A 25682-nucleotide genomic window follows, 5' to 3' on the forward strand; every position below is an offset into this window, starting at 1 on the left:
CCAAGTTCTTTATGGAAGTGGCTAAGTAACCTTTTCAATTTCTCTGGCATAGGAAACTGGTTGTTTCAGGGAGCCCTAACTCTCCTGTTTGGAATCCTAATAATTTTTATATGTTTTCAGATACTTTCCTGTTGTATCCAAAATTGTGTCAGGCATGCTACACAGATAGCTGCCCCAAACCAGAGTGCTAATTTGATGATTTTAAATATCACTGATGAACAAAGAGATAAAGAACGATTGATATGTGCAACCCAGTCATTGTTGGTCATTGCGTAGCTTGACCAAAAGGAGGGATTGTGAAAGTAGAATTAATTATATTGAAATTATAATTCATTAAAGAAATGCTACTTGAAGGGTTTGTTGAAATATAGTGGTCAGGAAAAGAAACATTAAGGAGTGTGAGACAATGGGTCCTCAAACTAATTAACTTAGAGCTCCTACTGAGCTAGGAGATTGGTAAACATTAGTATGTACATAAGATATGTTTGTATATTTGTCAGTTTCTGTTTCCTTTTGTCTCTTATGTTAAATTGGCTTTGGCTTAATTGTATAAATAAGTTAGCATGAGCCTCAGAGAGGGGCTCACATATCTGGGTGCATTGGCAAAGCGCTTTGCTAATAAACAGAGTGGTCTGACAAATTATGTGAGTCCTGAATCTGACTTTGACAGTTGCAAAGAACATCCTCAAAACAAAACAACTGTAAAGGATGCAGTGTTGTCTTACTGAGTCTGCAAACAATCTGAAGCACTACGTTCTGAGAGCAAACTGCTCCATTCACCTCAACAAGTTAAGTCAGAAACTTAAGCAAGACAATGTAAATGCCAACACTTTTATCTATATCACTGCTGATTATTTTAGCAAGAAACACCTACTTAATTAGTTATGTCTCCACTTGTCATAAAAACCCCACCTGTCCCAACCCAGCTGACAAAACCTCTATCTTCATCCTCTGACAACTTCTACAGTGCAATTATGCATTGTCATGACAAATATCTGTGGAATATTGAAAAGTGAAAATGTAGTGACAGCACTGTAAGATAAATATGAAATTAAAGACTTAGGGTTAGCATAAGTTTGGCTAAGGAAATATGTGTTATAAAGAAAAGCCTTGAAAATAGTGAGTTATAATGCAACAAGGAATGAAGTAGGGAGAATGTCTACTTCAAAGAATAATTATGGAAATAAGGGAAGGTTTCTAAAATGAAGGCATCTGACCAATAGGGGTGACTGCAGATGGTTTTAAATAAGACAAAGAGATTCTGTCTTAAAACCTGCCCCTTCCTACCCCACATAGCAATGTTATCTCAAAAATTAGAGCCTATATGAATCCAGATGCGAAAGAAAAACTGTTGGTCAGCAAGAAGGGGAAGAAATAAGGAGCAAAGGCTTTAGGGAGAAAGGAGGTTGTAAATCTTATCTGGCTCAAGACTGGAAATTAGGGTGAATTGGGTCAAACTGGTTTTTAGCTGAAGTTAGTAATTGGCAATGACATCACCTGTTTGTTAAAGTGTATACAAAGTAAATTCTTAAAAGGTTTCATTGCTAATACCTGCCTCCACATGGTGGCGCTGACCAATATGGATCTAAGCACCCTGAGTTTAGCCTGTTTATAAGTATCTTGATCCAATGTTTAGTTACTATTTGGATGTAGTAAATTGCTTATTATTTAGGCTTTTTTAAGCATGTTTAGAGCAATTGTATAAATACTCTTTGGTTTTTGGATTCAATAAAGGAATTTATTGTTAAATTAGTGTCATGATAATGCCCTGCATAAATAATTATTCCAACAAGCACAAAATAAATTTAATATAAAAATAAACAATTCAGGGCCCTCTGGAATGATTGCATTATTCTTTTCATATTATGTCATTTAATTAAAAACAATTTAACATTCTAAAATTTAGAATCTAAATTAAGGTACTGCTTCAGAATTTCCAATCTGCTGCACAATCCAGAAACCCTACAGCAGATGTTAGGTCCAAGTTACAATGGAGTAAACAGAACCCTAACTGCATGCACATCTATTGTAAAATATCTGATCCCAGGTATTGGATACCAAAGCATATTTAATCACAAACCCGGGCACTATCCTACTTACTATCCTAGCCCACTTAGCAAACATTTTCCTAATTAATTTTACCTAACCTAATACCCACTTATCTTCAATCTATATGAAAAACAAACAAAACATTTCTCGAGACAGACTATACCTCCCTCTCAGCCCTGTATCTTTTAGCTACATCTGACCCCTGCCAGCCACAGCGTGTCTCGGACCAGTTCCCAGTCTTCCAGGCCCAGCTCTCCCAGGCTATGGGGCATCTCCTCAATGAAGGGAGGAGACAAGGGAGCCCAGTCCCACCCACCTTTGCCACAGAGTGATAGTATTCTCTCTTGGGATGGGAAGGAGAGGTCCTGGCCAATCTCTCCGAAGGGAGGGGAGGAGGTCCCAGGTCTACCTCACTACTTCCCAGGCCACCATCTCCTTATGTTGCCCCCTCCATCTCTTCCACTTCCAAGCCTGCTTCAGAAGGAGAGAGGGCAGCTTGACGAGGACACGAGCAGCAATGCGATGGGAATCCCATGCACATGTGCGTGCCTCTCAGAATGCAACACATGCATAAAGTGGGATCCCACCAATGAGGAATTTGGGAATGTAGCACATGCTGTGACATCTGCTACTTGGCAGGTAACCTTGGTCCCCTCCTTAGGAAAATTATGGCTATACCCCTACTACTTGCTGTCTGACCTTCCCTTCCCAGCTGACTCTAAGGCTGCTGCTCCTAGTCACACGCAGCCTCTGGCTTCTTTCCTTAAGCCTGTTCCCCTTGCATTTAGAGCAGTCTCTAGTGTAAGAGAGTGGGTAATAGCACTTTCCTAACTCGCAAGGGTGTTGTAGGGATAAATATTAAAGACTGGGAGGTGCTCAGCTACTACAGTAATAGGGGTCATATAAGCATCCTAAGATAGATAGAAAGTTCCTCCAAACAGACTGTTAAAGAAATTAAGTAGTCACAAGAGAAAGAAGGCTCTGTGAAAGCTCAAAAGTTTGTCTCTCTCACTGACAGAAGTTGGTTCAGTAAAAGATAACGTTTGGTATACAGAGATTTCAGCCTCCTTAGTACCATGACAAATAAACTATTAAAATTAATTTAGCCTTTTATTAAAGATACAGAAAAAGGAAGAAAAACAGTTAAAGCATTTGAACTGTAAAGTATTAAGGCTTTCATTTTAACAACATTTCTTGTTCCCTTTCGCTGTAAAGAGTATTTATTCTTTTAAAAAAAACCTCGATTGATTTTTAGATAGTATTAGAAATAGCAATAACTGCCCTTTTTGCAGAAAACAAGTTATTTGAGCTGGGCAGGAGCTGTTGTTATTGCAGTTGTTGTTAAAGTGTGATCCCTTTTCCTAGAAGACAAAACAAGACAAACACATGGAAGAAGAGAAAGAAAAGAACAGCAAAAATAGAAAATGCAATTTCTGTTTCTGGTGTTAATTCTGTGTGTTTCCAGCAAGCGAGGCATATGGTTATACCAGTCACTCAAAGCCCTGACAAACTTGTAGCAGCATCAAGCTGTTTGGGGCATTGTTTTCAGCTGCCTTTCTCGTCACAGGCTTACAGAAGTGTTGCAAAATATACAGTCATGGCCAGATAAACCAGACTCTTATTAAACAGAAGAAATAAGGTAGGGAAGGAAAAGGACACATGGGGGTTGGAGCAGCAGGGAACAACAAAGTCTCACATCTCAGATGGTGTTTGGTATTTAGCCAGAGCCGGTAGAAGTGGCAGGGTCATAGGGGTCCCTCTCTTTGGTTTGGTCTGGTCAGGACACCTCCCAGGATGAAGGCCCAATGGTGTCACAGTGGATTCTAGGGTACCAGGGAACAGTGGGGGTGGCAGCCTTCATGGTGAAGGTCGCCGCAGCAACTGCAGACAAACAGCTTCTGCTTCCAATCAACGCTTATTGCATTCATTTCCCAATTTTCCCTCAACAGTCTTTTCTTTTAAGGACACCCCCCTAAGAAAAATGGGGTAATGGGCAAAATCCAATACACCAATTAAGATCCATCCACTTCTGGTTCCGTGCTTCTCTTGTTTACCAGATACGGTCAGAACACAGCCTTTGACTTAGATCAATAGGCCTTTTTGTTTGTACTAATTCAGCTTTTCTGTCTTGCTTTTGGACCTTTTCCTATCAATATTTATTATTACAGGTTGTTGTGACATTTTATGAACTTTCACTCACTTCTTACAATTGAGTTTACAATTAGAGTAAATTTATAGGCCCAATCATTATACCTGCCCTAACAAAGCTAGGTGAATAGGCGGCATGATAGCAGGTTAAATTCATTGTTAACCAATGCAAAATAATACTCAGCTGAAGAAATAATATGAACTACTCACACATCTTAGCCAGTTCTAAATTAGTTTCATAGTGCCATAGATTATAAAGCCAGAAGGGACCACTGTGATTAAATAGTCTGACATCTTACATAACACAGGCCATAGAACTTCTCTGAATTAATTCCAGTTTGAACTAGAGCATATCTTTTAGTAAAACATCCAATCCTGATTTAAGCATTGCCAGGGATGCTCCAATGGTTAATTACCCTTGCGGCTAAAAATCTGCACCTTATTTCCAGTTTGAATTAGTCTAGCTTCAGTTTCCAGAAGTAACATTAAACACTCAGGAAAAAATATTTTGCTTTTATAGAGGGCTGGCCATGACTTCACAGTTAAGATTGTGTTGAGTTTTATAAATTGGTCCATGGTACACCCTCACCTAGAGCACTAGATTCAGTTCTGGTGACCCCATCTAAAGAGCTATTTCAAAAATAAGAAGGGTCCAGATTTGGGCAACAGAATGACAGAGGTCTGGAGAAATGTCTATAAAAATAGAGGTTGAAAAGATTGGGACTGCTTAATTCAGAGAAGAGGTAAATGTAAGGGGACACAAGCTTTACCCAAAATAATGAATAATACAGAGAAGGTATGTTTGTTGGCACATGGTTTACTTTCTCTCATGATATATGAATAAGTACATGCATTGAAACTGAAAGGCAACACATTTAAAACTGATAGTCTTTACTTTGCACAATGCATAACAGTCCTGTGGAATTCCCTGCCAGAATATATCACTGCGTCCAAGAGCTTTGCAGGATTCAAAAAAAGATTGGACATGTATGTGGGTAATGAAAACATCCAGATTTACACTATATGGGATAAAAATATATAATGAGCATAATATATTATACTGGATCTTCAAGCTTCTGGGTTAAGCCAAACAAACAATACATATCATAATTGGGAATTGGTTAAGAAAACATTACTATAGAACTCCAAAAATCACAATTCTGCAATCAAAAATGCCATCCTGGTTAAGAAAGGAAAAGAAAGCCACAATTATATATATGAAAAAAAGGGAAAGCTAATAGCAATGAAATGCAGACTGTTAATAAGGGAAGCTAACAGTATCAATGCAAAAAATATGGCAGTAGAGTTAAGAACAACAACAAAGAATTCTTTGAATAGGTCAGGAACAACAAAAAAGTCATAGAAAGGGTATAGGTTTGTTACTAAATAAGGAAGGTAAAATTGTCAGGAAAGATATGCATTCAATAATATTTCTGTTCTGTGGTTGGGAAGAAACTAGATGACATAGTCATACCTTACAGTGACAATGAAATACTGTCTATTTCAATAATTAACTAGAAAAGATGTTAAACAAGTGCTAACGCTGAACATTTTCATATTTTTAAGACTGGATATCTTGCACATAGAATTTTAATAGAATTGGCTGAAGAGCTCTCTGAGCCATTGATGTGTATATGTAACAAATCCTGGAATATGGGGAAGTCGCAGAAGACTGGAAAACAGCTAATGTGTCAATATTTAAAAGGGCAAACAGGATGAAGTGAGTAACGACAGATCACTTAGCACGACAATAATTTTGAATAAAATCAAAGGCTGAAATAGGATGAAAACCATAAAGAATTTAAAAGGTTGCATTATAATTAACACTCATCATCTTGTCAGACAAACTTGATATTGCTTTGTGGTGAGATTTCAATGTCGGCTGACAGAGGTAATAATGTGTGGACACAATGGACACTGACTGCTGTAAGGCATTTGCCCTAGAACCACATAAGCAGCCTCATTAGAAGATTAGCACCATACAAATTCCCTCCTGTCCTTAAAATCAATGAACCTATAATGTTCTGGGGCCGGGAAGAAGCTTCCCTGTGGGTTGGTTCTCCCATAACTGTCTACTGCAGGATTGCCACCACCTGCCCACAAGCCATCTGCTGCTAGCCACTGCTAGGTGCAGGCCACTATTCTGCCCAGAACAGGACCATCACACACCTTGGCTCCCAGCCCCCTTGTGCAGCCAGAGGGAGACCATAAGACCAGGTCACGTAACTGCCTATTCACCCACTTGTCCGCCATCTTTACTGAGGGAAAGGTGAATGGTGATGTATGTTGAGAGACACTTCCACCCTCATCAAAGATAGCTACCCCGCCTCGCTTTGTCATGGCAGCAGAGTTTTTATAAGGGATCAAGAAGAGTCTGACCCCTGAATGGCACTCTAACTGCTGCTCCGCTGTGTGTCTATGGTGCTGGAGGCTGGCCTGGAGCACCATCATTTTCCTGAGTCGGGGGTGAGAGCTTTGATTTGTTTTGGGGCATGCTGAAAAGCTCAACTTTCCTTCTGAGCTTTTGATCAGAGGGCTGATTTAGTGTAGGTTGGAGCTATCGAAATGCAGATGTGAGCAGGTAAAGGGATATGGATGGGGTCTTTTATCTGGGGTTTTTCCTCAATTTTTTTACATTAGGAATTCAGTCTTATTTGCTGTGGAAGACTTTATCTTGACAGAAACACTAGTAAAAGCATAACGTCATGAGTCCTTTCACTAGCTCAAGTCAGTTCAGTACAGCAGTTCTTAGCCTAATTTAATTTTTGGTTGCTGGTTTAACTGATAATGTCTCTATAAAATGGAGAGGGTGAGGTGAGGAAAGGGCTTATTCTATATAAGCTTACAGGTGGCCAAATTTCAGTTACCAAAGCTGATACTTTCAACCCCAAAAGTCGGTCTGGTACTGAGAGATTATGAGAAATGCTAACTGTTTCATTATGGGAAAGAAAAAGAGTAGAAACTTATCAACCATCATTTACTATACAGCAGAACCCTGTTTATCTGATCTAACTGGGACTGGGGCCAGATCAGATAATCAAAAAATCAGGTAAGCTGGAGAATGGAAAAGTGTGAGGCTGTAGTACCATCTAGTAGCCACAGGAGAGATTGCCCACTTCTGGACCTGTGTGTGCTCGTTATTTCATTATAATATGGACAGCTGGATAATGAAAGGACAGATAAACAGATAAAAGGTCTACTCTAGCTCTATAATTCTACCTAATTTACATGACAGCTTTTGTGTGTTGTGAAAGCAGAATCAAAAGTAACTGTGATTGATTTTTTTTAAAGGCTGTGTATTTGTGAATCGCTGATGAAAACCACACTGACCAAAGAGTTTTTCATGGATCACTGCCATTTAAGACTTTAAGAGGTATTTAATTTGAAAAGACTGTTCTGAGAATTAAAACACTTTTATGTAAATGTAAGCAGGGTCTGAATGAATTCTTCCCTGACAGCTAGCTGGAAGGGTGAGAGACTTTGGGTGTGTTTATGTAAATACAATTTGCTCCTGCTCTGCTTAGATATCCAGCAGGTAGGGTAATGTTTTGCTCAAAGTAATCAACTTTGGCTGGTGTTGGGTTACAAATCACTTTAGTACTGAATGCAGGGGTAGTGAAATGCTGTTACCAATCTTGTAATTATTGCAGGAATACAGGGAAGCAGGACTGTGCTTAACCTGTCCCAAATGAGGGGGTCACCCTTAGCTGAAAGAACCTCGCTACTCGAATGACAGAACCCTGTGAAAGTAAGAGGGGTGGGGATGGATGTCTCAGTCAAGAGATGGGGACTCTCTCCCAAGGGCTCATCCTGGACTGATTTAACCTGCTTTCCCTGTTCAAAGAAAGAACTAAATAGGCTTCATTAGGAGCCTCTTTGTTATTTTAAATACTTAATCAAAGCTGAAACCAGTTGTAGTAGGACTGTGTTTCTGCCCTGCCTCCTAAGAGCTAAAGAATCACTGAGAGCTAAAATCACTTGAGATGGGGCACTGTTTCTCCCCAGCCTGCAAGGAGCTGAAAATTGCTGTCACCTTGGCACATCAGTCTCTTAGTAGAGAGGCAAGTGGCAGCAGAAGGTAACTGACAGCTGGAGAATGAGTGGCTGGTGAGCAGCCAGCAGGGCGGCTGGCAGAGAGGCGTGGGAAGAATGGTAGACAGGTGACTGGCAGGAACAATGAGTAGGTGGCCAGTGGGAGCAGCCGGCAAGTGGCCAGCAGGGTGGCTGGCAGAGAGGGGCAGCGAGTGAGTGTCCAAGTAGCAGAGTGGGTCCAGGTGAATTCTGCAGATGCACCTCTGAACCTTGGGTCTCCACTGACCAAGAACAGCAACCGTGACTGCAGTGCAGAGAAGGATCAGGCACATTAAAGGAACTTTTGGGTTGCTGGACTTAAGAACCTGAGGGGGAAAAGGACACTGCTTAACTTACATGAGGATGGGTCTTTTGCTCATGGTTTACGTTTATCAACCCTGTTTGTGTCGTTTTCCCAAAATAATGTTCAGTTACTTCCCTCCTTTTATTAAAAGTTTCTTTTCTACACTCAGACTCTGTGCTTGTGAGGTGAGAAGTATTGTCTCTCAGAGTCACCCGGGGTGTTGTGTAATTTTACCAGGTTACTGGGTGGGGGCTGAAGCCAGTTCTGTGTTGTATCAATGTGAAGGAACCCTTAGATATTGAACCCGGCCCTGGTTGCTGGCGGCTCCAAGTGGCAGAAGGGTTACATAAAGAACAGGTGCATTTTACTTTCTGAAAGTTGAATTTTATTTCCTGGAACTCTAATAAAATTGAAGGAATCTCTCAGAAAAAGAATTGAATAAAAAAGGAAAAAAATTAAACTCTAACTTTAAAGTGTTATCGGGGATTTTTCCTCCACAAGGAGAATTAAGGATTAAGGATTAATTAATTAATTAAGGGATTAATTCACAGCATGAGTAACATGTTCATGTTTTTAATGCATTAATTACACTCCAGAGGCAGTGTGGGGATTGGAGCCCTGAGCCCCACAACCACAGAGGGGCTGGCGCCCGGAGTCCTGTGCCCCAAGTGGGGCAGAAGCCCTGAGGGGGGCTGAAGTCTGGAGTACCGGAGGTGGCAGGGGAGCTGAAGGATGGAGACCTGTGGGGGACTGAAGGTCAGAGTCCCACAGGGCTGAAAGTAGAGGATCACAATTTTTTCCAGTGTGCGGGTCATGATTTTTTTTAGTCCAAATGGGGTTGCCAGCACAAAAAGTTTGAGAAACACTGCTCTAAAGTTTTACATTGTTTAATTTTTGAGTGCAGTTATGTAAAAAAAATGTCAACATTTGTAACTTGCACGATAAAGAGATTACACTACAGTACTTGTATGAGGTGAATTAAAATACTTTCTTTTGTTTCTTGTTTACAGTGCAAATATTTGAAATAAAAATATAAAGCAAGCACTGTACATTTGGTATTCTGTGTTGTATTGTAATCAATACATTTGAAAATGGAAAAATCAAAAAATATTTAAATAAATGGTATGCTATTATTTAACAGTGATTAAAACTTATTAATCAGGATTAATTTTTTTAATCGCTTGACAACCCTAATATAATTGTAACAATTTAGGTTTGCTGCTGGCAAAATGAAACTTGATTTTTCTATAACTTGCCTTTTTGGATGTAATGGTGTAAAATCTCACTGAATTATGTGTGAAGAAGTGATTATACCTATAGAAAGTTCTCGTGGTAGAGCCTGTGTAAATTGGTCCAATTTTGAGTTATATTCCCAATAGTGTGTCTGTTGGTACAGCTACAGAAAAGACTAGTTTCAGAAGGGTAGCCGTGTTAGTCTGTATCAGCAAAAACAATGAGGAGTCTTTGTAGCACCTTAGAAACTAACAAATTTATTTGGGCATAAGCTTTCACGGGCTATAACCCACTTCATCAGATGCATGGAGTGGAAAATACAGTAGGCAGGTATAAATATACAGAACATGAAGAGATGGCAGTTGCCTTACCGAGTGAGGGGTCAGTGCTAATGAGGCCAATTCAATAAAAAGCGGGGGCAGCATGTCCACTGCAAAATACAGAATGGGGCTAGATTTCTCTTTTTGGAGTGTGCAGAGGAACTGGCACCAGTTAGAATTTCACAATTCAGATTAGAAGAGATATAGCATATATGTTTTGGACAGTATAATTTTCCGTTTCCTGCTTTTCCCATATGTTTAATTCATGGCAACCCTGAACTAACCATTTAACAGTTAAAATTTCAATAAAGACTGATTTGGGTAAGGGATGTTCTGTATTAAATAAAAAAGATTGGGAAGTTAATCCTCCTTTTGAAAAAAACAAAAATAATCACACTTTCCACAACAGTTATAGCAAGATTATTTTTCTCCAATAGAGCTTGAATTTTATGTGGTCTTTGTTTATAGGGCAATTTAAAAATGTTAATAGCTGTTCACAAGTCTCCATCAGGGTAGTCCTTGGTGTCAACATAAGTAGCAAACAGGGTTTTGTTGTCCAAACAACTACCTGCTGTAGATTCAGCAAAGAAATGAGGTTTTATGGAAGATCTAGATAAAGATTTAAAATGTTAAGTTTATTTTTGTGGTGAATTTAAAATAAAATTAGTATTTCGTTTCCAGGATATTTTCCCATTTGTTTACGAGCATTAAAGTTTCTCCTGAACTATTTGAGCCCTGATTTCAATGTTACATTTTTATACCATATTATCTGATAAGATAAAGCTTTCATAATGGGAATTTAAAAACTAGTTTTGCACAGTGAACTAAAATCTATTCCAAAACACATACAAGCAGAAAAAGCTCACTGTTCTGGACATGGCAAAATCCTGTTCCGAAAGCTATCTACACTGGACAACAGATTTTAAACTTTTAGCCAATGCAGTGACCACGTGGCACAATCATTTCCAAGAAGTTAATGGATGGAAGCTTTGTATAATCAGCACAAAAATTAGAGTGATTCAATTAGTAAAGGTTGCTTGTTTCACTGTGTTGGGGGCAAGTTAACAGTTTGGCTGCAAGTCTGTGATGCAGTGTTCTAAAAAAAATAATTCAGATGAATTTGAGAATAGATTACTTCAAAGTCACAATTAATGAACTCAATGCATTTTAAAGTACCATTGATTTCTCACGTGCCAATTTCAACCTAGTTCTTACAACATAACGGAAGCCAGTAATATATGACACCTGTTTTTCCCTTACTGAAACCTTAATGACAATAACACCAGCACCTCAAGAGGGCATTAATTATAATAAATCTCTTTCTTGCAGCCATATTCTCAAGATTGAAGCTAGGAGCTAGGTTAGCCTGGAAAACCAGACTGAAACTGAACATGGAGGGAAAGTGAAATAAGAGCATAATTGTTGGTATCCAGAGAACAAAGGCCCATCTAGCAGGCTTCTACATATAACCGTGAAAAAAGCAAAGTACCATTTTAAAAATTCCCATCAAAATGTAGAATTTTAGAGAACAAAAACATAGCCATAAAGGAGCATTAAGTACGTTACCAGTATTTTATTGATTATTTGAAGGTGGAGGCCAGATTCCACTATGCTTATGTGTATTTTGTAAAATTGAAACTAGATTGTAAGGATACCAAAGAAAATGTAAATATGCCAAAATGTGCTGTTTCTCCACAAATGATACTTAACTCTGAAAGACTAGGAGCCATTCATTACACCATCAAATGGAGTCAGTTAGAAATTAATTACAATATGACATACTGATGGAAACAAAGCTAGAATTATCCTGTCAGCAATAATAGGGCAGCTAAATATGGTCAGTGGAGGTTATCCCATGACAGAGCTGATGGTAACTATTCTAAGGGATAGTTACCAGACTGAGGGAGCAGGATGGAAGCTGGCAGGGGAAAAAAAAGAGGAGATAGGAACTTTTAGGGAAAATAGCAGGAAAGAACTGAGGATATTATTTGTTTTGCACTCCCCTTCTATGAAATTCTAGACATATTCCCTGTATTCTCTTTAAACAGAGAAATCTTGTTAATCGGTTTGGTGTTTACAATCAGTCTATTATACATTGTGACATTCCCTACTCAGAACACTGAAAATGTATTTACATGCTGCACTAAAATTGTTCCAGAGTCACCATGCCATCCATTGCATCAACCAATGATGTGCACATAACACCAGCTTTAAATATAAACAGAGAGAAAGAGAGAGAGAAACCGCAACTACTTCAGTTAACTAAACTGAAGGATAAATGCAGTAGGTATCCCCAAGTGATGAGGCTAACGAACATACACTAAATAATGAACTTGTTTTGTAAAGTAATTTATGAAATGTTATGCCTATAAGTTAGTCTAGCAAGTTTAGTCATGGATGACCATGGATTTGCAGAGCACTTTTAGTGTCAAATTTACTGATTTCAACTGATTTAATACCACGTTGTTAGTTTTATTCAGACAATGCTAGCTGTCGGCCTTATATGCTGGTGGCTTTCTTAAGGTCAGCTCATGAGCATAGATAATTAGCCTGGTTCAGCCGATCAGTTTCCAGATATTACCATAATTGCTATTTCTCTCTAGCTCCCCCCTCTTACATCATCCTATTTTTAGATAGCAAAGCTCCTCCCCTGATGCCATTTTGGGTAGAGCTCCTCCCTCTGACATCATAGTTAGCCTTAGCTCCTCCCCTTGAGGTCCTGGAGAATCCTTTACCTGTGGGAGACCTTCCCCAAATCACTTCACTCCAGTTGTGTTTAGTTTCACTTTTTAATACACTCAATTATCTGTTTGATTTTCTCAGTTTGAGTAGTAAACAGTAATCAAAACTCTTTGTGCATTCTCCTGAGCTTTCTGTAATTATTTTTTGCAATCAGAATGATTTATTAATTGCTTAACTAAACATATTTAATCCTAAAGGTATCAGGTCAATTCTCCTATATATCTGGTATTGGTCTTTAATTTCCTCATTCTGAATTTCAAGTAGTGTGAACTTGAAATCACAACCAATTATTGAGGTAATGTTAGACAAGCATTTGTTCTCATAGGGGTTATGAGTTACACTGTATATATGATTTACTTTAAACAATGTACACTAACTTCTTATACATACACATTTTGTTCCAGTGTATATAACTGATCCATTGAACGAAAAAGAATCTAGCTGATAATGACATTTTCCTCTTTCTTTCTTTCTACATACATCATAAGGTTGGATTGCATCAGTATTACAAACATATCTAATTCCACGTTCCTCCATAAAATCCTCAAGTTCCCCAGTTTTCCATGTCTTATTTTGTCTTATTGCCCAGAATTTGTTCTATTGACTGCATTACACTGATGTTAACGTTTAACCCAAGTGCTATGATAGGAGATATCCATTCAGTTCAGGCATTAAATATCATAATATTAATATATTATATATTAATATAATATATTAATTTCCTTAGTACATGACAATGGGCAGTTAGGAATAGATAAGACATTTCCATCAGAACCACCCATACAGACATATTATCATCTGTTTCGGTAACTAATACCAATCCTGTTTCATGCTGCCAAATCTTCTATCCCTGGTATTTTAATTTTGACACCAATTTTTGTATTTCAGGATCTTTCCTTTGTAAAGCTTCTAAATCAATTTCTTCTGTCCTTTCTCCCTCTACTTTTGTTATCAGAGCAGACTGGAATTGTGGATGCAATACCATCCCCTCCTTGGCTCCTTCTTTAGCCTCTTCATCTGCCTTTTTGTTCCATTGAGCTCCCTCAACATTCTTCTTATGGGTTTTTACCTTCCCCATTAGTACAGGTTAAGTTCTTTGCTGGGCTAAAGCCCCACAAATAAATTAACTTTTCAGGCTGGGCAATGGGTTTACCATCTGCTGATTTCATACCCCTCTTTGGACATTGAGGCATCCAATCTACTATAGCTCTTGGTATTCATTCAGAGTCTGTGAAAATAGCCCCAGTTTTATCCGTTGGCATATTTTCCAGTGCTACTATTATTGCTACAATTTCAGCAGCTTGAGCCTAATGTGGCAAACACTGTCTCTTAAAAACTCTATCAGCTATTTTTACTACTGCATATCCCGTATATGCCTTGCCTTCCTCATAAAAACTAGAACCATCCACAAACCAAATTACATCTACTGTATCTATGACCTTGCCTAATGCTGCTCCACCTTGGAACAATATAGGTCCTTCAGGGGGAATTTCTGGAAAATTCATGATGTTCCCCTTCTATTAAAAGAGCATAAGGGACTGGTGATAAGCTTGGGAACTTTTCCATTATTACATTTTTATTCAACAAGGCTAGCATCCATTTTGCAAACCGGGGACTAGAAACATGTCTATCACCAATTTTTCATGTTAGTACATATTTTTATAGGTGATTGTGATGTTTTCAGAAGCATTGGGGATAGTCTCACTAAATATTCCCAATGTTGAAAAGCCCAAACTAATGCTAATGCTTCTTTTTCACAAGGAGTAAATCCCTGTTCTACTCAATTAAGAATCTTAGAAACATATGCTACTGGACAAGACCTGTACCATGATCTTGGCTTAACACAGCACTCATTCCAGTGCTAGTCATAGTTAATTAAGGTACAAAAGGTTGTCCCACCTTTGGATACCAGTAATTATGGAAAAATTGAAGAGGTATTATTCTGCCTTATTAGTAGTCCAGACCTCTGTGTTTTTGTGCAATTTTCAAAACTTCTGAGGGCCAATCAGGCCATTTTATTTCCTCAACAGCCTTAATAGTAGCTAACCTATATCCTGCTTCAACAACAATTGGTTGATCTAAAGTTTTGATCCTATCAGAAAGTATTTCCCATAATACCTTATTTACAAAATCCATTATTCTGAGCCTTTTTAATATATCAACACCTATTATTCCATCACCATTAAGTTATAAATCCAAACTGTTCCTTTCCTTGTTTTGTTCCTAACTGAAAATAAACTGGAGCATTAAACGGTAACTTACACTTTGCTTTATTAAATCCTTGTAATTCCCTTGTTATTATAAGGGGTCCAAATAATTTTTTCTTCTTGGTACTTACTAAAGAAAATGTGGCACCTGTATCTATTAACATATTCTGTCCAAACACTTCCCAATTTAATTCCACACATACAGTGCATCTCCACCAAGTATCCATTTGTAAATGTACCACTAAATCAGCATAATCTTTTGCTGATATCAGGGAGATGGGGGGCACTCGGCCTCCCTATACCTGATCCTTGGGACTTGGTGGAGCCATAGGCACAGTCCTTTCATGATTAGCTAATCTCCGAAGCAATTCTTCTGTAGATAACCCATTAATTTGCTCTTTAGGTTCACATTGTAATCATTTCCTCCATTTTCTTTCTTCTACTCTTTCTTCTCAACCTCCCTGATTTCCTTTCACAGTGGTTTTAGTTACTGTGGTGGTAACAATTGGAGCTAAGGGAGGTGGCCTCTGCAATTCTTCCAGCTCCTCATTTAATGGTTTGTAGAGTTCCAGAAAGGGTTCTTTAGAGTAATCTTCATAACCAGGAGGACCTAAATCCTCTTCATCCAATTCCACGTCTTCATTATTTCCAGCTTCTATTGCATTGATTATTCCTTTATTTGCTCTTAATTCCTCCTTTAATGCACAATTCTATCTTTTACAAACACAGTGATTGATGTATTTCTTTTCTTCTATCTCAGAGTACCGCTCTCATTGCAGCTTGTCTGTCCATCACTTTCTACTTCCATTTCTCAACTTTTCATTTATTTTATTTAACTCATTTTGTGACTCAATCTGTATTGTTTGAGTCAACAGTTGCTCTTAATATATCAGCTTCTGCTTTTAAATTAGCTAATTCCTTGTTCTTCATCTCCCCCCCTCCCCTTTTAGGTCTTTTATTTCATTTATTAATCTATCTATTTCTTCATCAAGAGTACAGGCCACAAGCTGTAACCCATGTAAAGCTGCTTGTTTTTAATTTTTGCTTAGTTCTCCTGAGGAAAAAAAAACATTTCTCTTGGGTTGAATCCATTGTTCCCATTGCCTGCACACTTGCTGATAAGCACCAGGCCCAAAGATCATGTCGTACCTTTTTAACAAAATCTTCTAAGCTGTTTTCCAGCATTATTTCTAAAGTATTATCATGACTTGTTTTCCCTTTTGTCGTCATGATGACACTACCCGCTTGGCCAGGTAATGATCTCCAATGTATAATTACAACCCCAGTCACACCCGAGTTTGTAAGTTTCCTCAAAGCTCACAAACTGCTGTCAATCTTACTGATCAGGTAATGGTTTCCGGGTATAATTACAACCTCGGCAACACCTGAGTGGTAAATTTTTTGCAAACTTACACACCACTCCCAGTCATTCAAAACCTTACTTGCCATGTATGGTCTTGGGTATAGAATAATCCTGGACATACCTGAATCATAAGTTCTTTAAGTAATTTATGTACTGCTGCAAGTGCTTAGCCAAATATTGAACCAAGTTCCTATCTTTTTCACTTACTACATTTGTTTTGCGATAAGGACGTTGGTACATCAACAAGTTAGCTCTGCCTCTTAGGCACCAATCCTTACACAGGCTGTGATTGCCTATTACTTGGACAACCCCTTGTGACCTCTTATACCACCAATCTTACCCTTGCTCAGGACTAGGACTCTAGTGATCTCAGCAATGAGTTTCTACAATTTCTTCAGAATAAAGTCTGCCTCCTTCCAGCCTCTGCAGTTGGTGCTTGACTTTATCTGAGTTTGTGGGATAAAGTCTGCCTCCCAAGGCCTTCCTATCCTTGGTGCCCAACTCCAGAATCTGCCTCCCTGAGACCTTAGGTGCCCAATTCTGTCTCTTTTGGTCCGAATTGCCCTTCTTTTGGCTTAACTTTGGTACCTTTATTCAAGCTACTCTGCGAGATGAAAATCTGGCTTGCGATCCCTGATTTGCACCTGCAATTTTATCTTTTACATACTAACCTACAACACTTCCACAAGCCCGAATTATTCTAGGCTCCCTGATTTTATTGGGGTAATTGTCTCCAGCATCAGTTGCCCTGCTGACCCTTCCACCAGCCTAAAACATTTACCTGGGCTTCCTAATTCTATTAGGATTGAGACTCCAGCATCAATATAATCAACTACAATACTTAATAGGTACCTTTCAAATCCTACAATAAAAGTCCTAAGCTTATCTTATAATAATTATATTCACTTACCTTTAATGTACTTCATAGAAAAACCGGTTGTTCTTTTTTCCGTCTTCTTTTCTCTGTTTCATGATTGTTCTAAGAAGAGAGAAAAAAAAATCCTGCTTGGTGTTAATTTCTTCCTATCTGATGGGGGCACTATAATCTCTTTTAGGCCTTAAAATAATGCTTTCAAGCCTTAGGGTTTTAAATAGTGCCTCAAGCCCCCCAATTCAGGGATGCCAATTTGTTAGCTCTCAAATTGGCATGGGACACTAACTAGTTCCAGGATTCAAATAGCACCTCGAGCCCACCCTTTCAGGGACACCAATTTAGTACCCCAGAATATGGACCTCAAGCATTCCAATAATGGTTTGCCTAAGACTATGCAATTTGCTTTATCCAAAGAGGTGATAAGGTAGTGGTCCACCCTAGAAGAATTGCCAGGGTGTTACCAGGGGGCTTGTCTCCATCCCACAGAGGGCTCCCCAGAGCAAGCTAATCTTGCTAACCCTTGAAAGGGCACAGATACAGCCTTCTGCTCAAGGATGGACACACAAGCAGTAATTCTTTGAAAACAAAATAATATTTATTTAAAAGAAGTAAATTACAATATTTCTAATAGAGCAAAAGAGAAGAAAAAAATACGTAGAGCAGGGGTCAGCAACCTTCGGCACACGGCCCATCAGCGTAATCTGCTGGCGGGCCACGAGATATTTTGTTTACATTGACCATCTGCAGGCACGGCCCCAAGAGCTACCGGTGGCCACGGTTCACTGTTCCCGGCCAATGGGAGCTGCGGGAAGCAGTGCAGGCCGCAGGGACGTGCTTGCCGCCACCTCCTGCAGCTCCCATTGACCAGGAATGGCAAACCATGGCCACTGGGAGCTACAGGGGACAATGCCTGCAGACAGTCAATGTAAAAAAAGCGTCTCACGGCCTACCAGCGGATTAGCCTGATGGGCTGCATGCCGAAGGTTGCCGACCCCTGACAGAGCATAGTAAACCACATTATATTTAAAAATCATACAATAAAATGGTGCAACAAAATAAAAGACACATAATACACAGACAATATAGCAGTTACAATGTAATAAGTAAAGAGAGACCCAACATACGTGAAGGCCTAAATTTTAATGTTATAATCCGGGACCTTACTTAATGTAGCATGCCTGACCTTTATTCATGTACAAGAGACCATTACACGGTTACAGATTTAATACAAATATTAAATCAACACTAACACCCTGAGAGCAGTGATCAGCAGGTCGCAGGATGGGTGGAGTGGATCTCACTCAAAAAACAGGCATCCAGGTTTATTAACACACCCAGGCATTCCTTAACAAGAGACAAATTAAAAAAAACAGACTTACATTCACACCCAGAATACCTCTGACTTGTCTGAGGATCCTTCTGTTCTGTCAATGTCAAAGATGAGGGTGTCCGTGCCTGGACAAGATAGTTGCTGCTGTCTCCTTTAGGGTTACAGCAGTTGTCTACAAGAGCTGCTATAGCAGGAATGGGTAGCTCCTTTAGAAGCTGCTGCCTTCTAAAAGGTTCTACTGCTGTTGTCTCTGCAGGTAGCTACTTCTTGGAATCTTCTGTTCTTCAGCTCTTGTGTCCCCATAACATCCAGGCAGCTCTGCAACCCATCAACCGCCACCACATTTCAGCCTGCCACCTGTTGGCCTTATATGGTGGTTGCTTTCTCAAGGTCAGCTCATTAGCATAGATAATTAGCCTAGCTCAACCAATAAATTTCCAGATATTACCATAACTGCGATTTCTGTCTAGCTCCTCCCTCTTACATTATCCTGTTTTTAGATAGCAAAGCTACTACCCCTGATGTTCTCTTGGGTAGAGCTCCTCCCTCTGACATCATACTTAGCCTTAGCTCCTCCCCTTGAGGTCTTGGGAGAAACGCTGAGTCATTCCCTATTAGTTGATGGGATGTCTTTCATACAGAATTATTTCATCCGCCATTTTGGATTTCTAACTCTAAACTATCACTAATTACTATTTATCTAAAGCCTTAATCTTAAAACTAACTGCTGTTTTATGCAAGTCAAAGTGTCCTGATACTGTAACCACCTTAATTATCTCAATTGGGAGAAGTGAAATTTTTACTATATTTAAACCTCATTTTCAGTTTTTCCTGTTCAAGGTGTTGCAAAGTCTTTCAGAGCATGTAAAAGCAAAAATCCTTCATTACAATATAGACAATCAATAAAATAACTTCTTGCAATTCAAATAAAATTAAGTGCATTCGATGCTTACACGAGCTACTTTCTACTTCTGTATCTAATTTTAAAATCACTGAAACATAACTAAAACACATACTAAACCCATTTAAATCATATACAAATAGAAAAATAATGTGCACAAAGACTTAAAATATTGCTTTGTAATCCAACTAACTCCATCTAACCACAAATACTGTTTTGCGTTCGATTGTTTTGACTTGTAGAATTATGAATTTTCATTAGATGAAATGGTGAGTGTTTTCTAGGGGTCAGTGCTTAGTTTTATTTGGGGTTCTAAGGAGAAATGTGTGTTGGCCCTAATTCTCAGTTACAAAGAGGGGTGGAAAGAGCCCAGTGAGAATATCTGGCTGGTGTTAAACTGATATAATGGTTTAGAGCAGGGCCTGCTCCCAACTCCACCGTAGGGGCAGGCCAAGGATGTGGGAACGGGTGTAAAACAGCACAAAAGAATACCACATAACTGTTAATATTGTATATGTAGGTTCTTGTATGTGACTGCTTTATTTGACTGTAGATGTGTAGCAGCACTGCTGTTACGACTGCCTCAGAGTTGTGCTAAGTGATTGTCTTCAGTAGGTCTTATACAGACTTAGTGATGTTTGAGCCTCTGCCAAGCCTCATTCTTCCCTTCTGCACATTGAATAGAGGTGAAGCCTCTCAGCTCCATCCACTGCTTCAGAGGATAGGGAAGGATGTGAAAAGCCACTACAGAGTGACTCAAGAGTGAGGGGAAAAGACTGATGTATTGGTGGGTAAGAATATAAATTAATGGATTCTCTTGGGAGAAGGAAGAGGACAATTGTAATGCACATGTGCAAAAGCAATTTTTTCAGTTGCACATAACTTGGTTTTACAAATAGGCTTGGCCTCAGTGAAGAGGAGCTATTTGGAGGGATGCTTCAATGTTATATGTCCAAATAAACTTGTACTTTCACCACTTTTTGTAAAAATAGGTGAATATATTTTTTAGCTGAGAGAACATCAGTAAAAATAGGTGACTATATATATTTTAGCAAGGGAGAACATCAGCTGAAAAGGAAAATTTTCAGATTTTTCTGAGCAGCAGCAAATGGAGTCATAATGGAAAACCTGCTTGCCACCAAGTAATTGTAATGTACAAATACGATGAAGAAAATTAAAGTTGTAATTCCATATTCTGAGGGGAGGGGATGTGTGGTAAGTAGATATACTTTCATCTTGAAAGAACCCAATATGCTTTACAAACTGTGAAAAAGTTCCTCCTCTACCTCGGTGGGTCCTGCACTTATTGGCAGATTTTGCTCACCTCAGAGAGTCACAGTAGCTCTCAGTTTGGACACTTTCGTGGCTCAAATCTGCCATTCACTCAGATAACCTCATCACTGGCCAGATGGGAAAAAAGAGAAAGAAAAAGCCCCACACTTTCTGCTGATCCACCATGTGGGTTTGGGACCAGCTCAGAGACCTTCCCCTCTGGTGGAAGCTCCTGTGTTGGGTCAGGAGTTGGGAGGTTTGGGGGGAACCCGGGCCCGCCCAGGGCCCTGTGGACTGCAGCTGTCTGGAGTGACTTCTGGAACAGCTGTGCAACAGCTACAATGCCCTAGGCTACTTCCCCTTGGTCTCCTCCCAACACCTTCTTTGTCCTCACCACAGGACCTTTCTCCTGAGGTCTGTTAACACTTGTGCTCCTCAGTCCTCCAGCAGCATGTCCTCACACCTCACTAACTGGAGTGACAGCCTTTTTAAGCCAGGTGTCCTGATTAGCCTAAATTAATTCTAGCAGCTTCGCAATTGGCTACAGGTGTCCTAATTAGCCTAATTAGTTCTGGAAAGTTCCTAAGTGTTCCGGAATAGTCCCTGTTATCTTATCCAGGGAAAAGGGACCTGCTTACCCTAGATCTAATGTATCTACCTTAGACCACTCTCTTGTAGCCATCTGGGCTGACCCTGTCACAAAACGATACAGACCACAGGGAGTACTTCATCCACTATTGCAGTGCAATTAACTCCACATGAAACACAGCAACTGTTTAAAAATGAACCTTAAAATATCGAACAGTAATAAAATAAGTGAAGAACAATAGGGTGTGCAAATTAAACTGAAATCAGTCTCTCCACTTACAGTGCATTTGCAATTAGACAAACTGGAACTTGGACAGGAGTTTCCAAAATCTGCTACTCAGCATGAACAAACCACTCAACTCAACCCTCTCTACCACAACTGCTTTGTTATAACCTTCATGAAGTTAGATTACACTATGCCTTATGCTGTAAAGACACATTTGCCATTCCAAGTAGTGACGCTGAAAAAATATCACATAAAACTGATGATACTCATGACATCTCTTTCACCAGAAAGCTAATGGCTGAAAAAGTGGTCTACTGAAGAATTGTGTGGACTGCTGAAATTGCCTGCTATTTAAAGAGAGGAACTGCATGATATGGCTTGAAATCAATGCCCATTTCTTTAGCATAAAATTTGTGCAGTGGAAAGGAAATTATTTTTAAAGTAATAGATCTTTAATACTCTTTTCCACGGTATTGCCTTGTATAGCAGATGTGTTTCAATCTTAGCTGAAATAGCATCAAGATGACCTTGTTAGTGTTTGTTTCAGGAAGACTGTAAACTTTCTTTTTTCTGACACCTGTTGACTAAACAAACCATCAACGGTAACATGAAAAGGAGTACTTGTGGCACCTTAGAGACTAACCAATTTATTTGAGCATAAGCTTTTGTGAGCTACAGCTCACTTTTGGTTAGTCTCTAAGGTGCCACAAGTACTCCTTCGAGCTGTAGCTCACAAAAGCTTTCGTCACAAAAGGAAAAGTACTCCTTTTCTTTTTGCAAATACAGACTAACACAGCTGCTACTCTGAAACCAATGGTAACATTGTCATTCGTGGACTTTGTTGCATCTGGGTATCGTGGCACTAAAACGTTACATGAAAATACCCAGATACATACATGGGTGAGTTAAACACAGAATGGCTTCTTAGACACCAACTTCATTGCAAATTTCAGTTTTCAGTTCTCCTCTGTATTTTTTAAAGGTTTGTTTAATGTACAGAAGGAAATGGGTTCTAGTAGAGCATTTCCTTATTCTTTAGACCAGTTGTTTAAGAAGGCACAGAGGATTTAGAAAACTAGCTGATTTTTAAAGGTGATTGAAAAAAATGGTGTGTGGTGAAATTCGGGTTGTTGCTAGGGCTGCCAACCCTCCAGGATTGGCCTGGAGTCTTCAGGAATTAAAGATTCATCTTTAATTAAAGATGATGTCCTGTGAAGAAACATCTAGGAATACATCCAACCAAAACTGGAAACCCTAGCTGTTGCCTTCTTTATGATGAAATTGGAGTAAAAGCTGTTCAGCCTCTCCTTGAGATTCATTTCCTGTTTGACTTTTTTAATAGCTCCATAATTAGAGGTCTGAAGTTTAGAAGCTGCTATTTGGCTAGGAAACAGATCATAGAATCATAGAATCATAGAATATCAGGGTTGGAAGGGACCCCAGAAGGTCATCTAGTCCAACCCCCTGCTCAAAGCAGGACCAATTCCCAGTTAAATCATCCCAGCCAGGGCTTTGTCAAGCCTGACCTTAAAAACCTCTAAGGAAGGAGATTCTACCACCTCCCTAGGTAACGCATTCCATTGTTTCACCACCCTCTTAGTGAAAAAGTTTTTCCTAATATCCAATCTAAACCTCCCCCACTGCAACTTGAGACCATTACTCCTCGTTCTGTCATCTGCTACCATTGAGAACAGTCTAGAGCCATCCTCTTTGGAACCCCCTTTCAGGTAGTTGAAAGCAGCTATCAAATCCCCCCTCATTCTTCTCTTCTGCAGGCTAAACAATCCCAGCTCCCTCAGCCTCTCCTCATAACTCATGTGTTCCAGTCCCCTAATCATTTTTGTTGCCCTTCGCTGGACTCTCTCCAATTTATCCACATCCTTCTTGAAGTGTGGGGCCCAAAACTGGACACAGTACTCCAGATGAGGCCTCACCAATGTCGAATAGAGGGGAACGATCACGTCCCTCGATCTGCTCGCTATGCCCCTACTTATACATCCCAAAATGCCATTGGCCTTCTTGGCAACAAGGGCACACTGCTGACTCATATCCAGCTTCTCGTCCACTGTCACCCCTAGGTCCTTTTCTGCAGAACTGCTGCCTAGCCATTTGGTCCCTAGTCTGTAGCTGTGCATTGGGTTCTTCCGTCCTAAGTGCAGGACCCTGCACTTATCCTTATTGAACCTCATCAGATTCCTTTTGGCCCAATCTTCCAATTGGTCTAGGTCCTTCTGTATCCTATCCCTCCCCTCCAGCATATCTACCACTCCTCCCAGTTTAGTATCATCCGCAAATTTGCTGAGAGTGCAATCCACACCATCCTCCAGATCATTTATGAAGATATTGAATAAAACCGGCCCCAGGACCGACCCTTGGGGCACTCCACTTGATACCGGCTGCCAACTAGACATGGAGCCATTGATCACTACCCGCTGAGCCCGACAATTTAGCCAGCTTTCTACCCACCTTATAGTGCATTCATCCAGCCCATACTTCCTTAACTTGCTGACAAGAATACTATGGGAGACCGTGTCAAAAGCTTTGCTAAAGTCAAGAAACAATACATCCACTGCTTTCCCTTCATCCACAGAACCAGTAATCTCATCATAAAAGGCGATTAGATTAGTCAGGCATGACCTTCCCTTGGTGAATCCAGGCTGGCTGTTCCTGATCACTTTCCTCTCATGCAAGTGCTTCAGGATTGATTCTTTGAGGACCTGCTCCATGATTTTTCCAGGGACTGAGGTGAGGCTGACTGGCCTGTAGTTCCCAGGATCTTCCTTCTTCCCTTTTTTAAAGATTGGCACTACATTAGCCATTTTCCAGTCATCCGGGACTTCCCCGGTTCACCACGAGTTTTCAAAGATAATGGCCAGTGGCTCTGCAATCACAGCCGCCAATTCCTTCAGCACTCTCGGATGCAACTCGTCCGGCCCCATGGACTTGTGCACGTCCAGCTTTTCTAAATAGTCCCTAACCGCCTCTATCTCCACAGAGGGCTGGCCATCTCTTCCGCATTTTGTGATGCCCAGCGCAGCAGTCTGGGAGCTGACCTTGTTAGTGAAAACAGAGGCAAAAAAAGCATTGAGTACATTAGCTTTTTCCACATCCTCTGTCACTAGGTTGCCTCCCTCATTCAGTAAGGGGCCCACACATTCCTTGGCTTTCTTCTTGTTGCCAACATACCTGAAGAAACCCTTCTTGTTACTCTTGACATCTCTGGCTAGCTGCAGCTCCAGGTGCGATTTGGCCCTCCTGATAACATTCCTACATGCCCGAGCAATATTTTTATACTCTTCCCTGGTCATATGTCCAACCTTCCACTTCTTGTAAGCTTCTTTTTTATGTTTAAGATCCGCTAGGATTTCACCATTAAGCCAAGTTGGTCGCCTGCCATATTTACTATTCTTTCGACTCATCGGGATGGTTTGTCCCTGTAACCTCAACAGGGATTCCTTGAAATACAGCCAGCTCTCCTGGACTCCTTTCCCCTTCAAGTTAGTCCCCCAGGGGATCCTGGCCATCCGTTCCCTGAGGGAGTCGAAGTCTGCTTTCCTGAAGTCCAGGGTCCGTATCCTGCTGCTTACCTTTGTTCCCTGCGTCAGGATCCTGAACTCAACCAACTCATGGTCACTGCCTCCCAGATTCCCATCCACTTTTGCTTCCCCCACTAATTCTACCCGGTTTGTGAGCAGCAGGTCAAGAAAAGCACCCCCCCTAGTTGGCTCCTCTAGCACTTGCGCCAGGAAATTGTCCCCTACGCTTTCCAAAAACTTCCTGGATTGTCTATGCACCGCTGTATTGCTCTCCCAGCAGATATCAGGAAAATTAAAGTCACCCATGAGAATCAGGGCATGCGATCTAGTAGCTTCCATGAGCTGCCGGAAGAAAGCCTCATCCACCTCATCCCCCTGGTCCGGTGGTCTATAGCAGACTCCCACCACTACATCACTCTTGTAGCACACACTTCTAAACTTAATCCAGAGACACTCAGGTTTTTCTGCAGTTTCGTACCGGAGCTCTGAGCAGTCATACTGCTCCCTTACATACAGTG

This window comes from Lepidochelys kempii, chromosome 3 (genome assembly GCF_965140265.1).
Source record: "Lepidochelys kempii isolate rLepKem1 chromosome 3, rLepKem1.hap2, whole genome shotgun sequence".
Taxonomy (NCBI): domain Eukaryota; kingdom Metazoa; phylum Chordata; order Testudines; family Cheloniidae; genus Lepidochelys; species Lepidochelys kempii.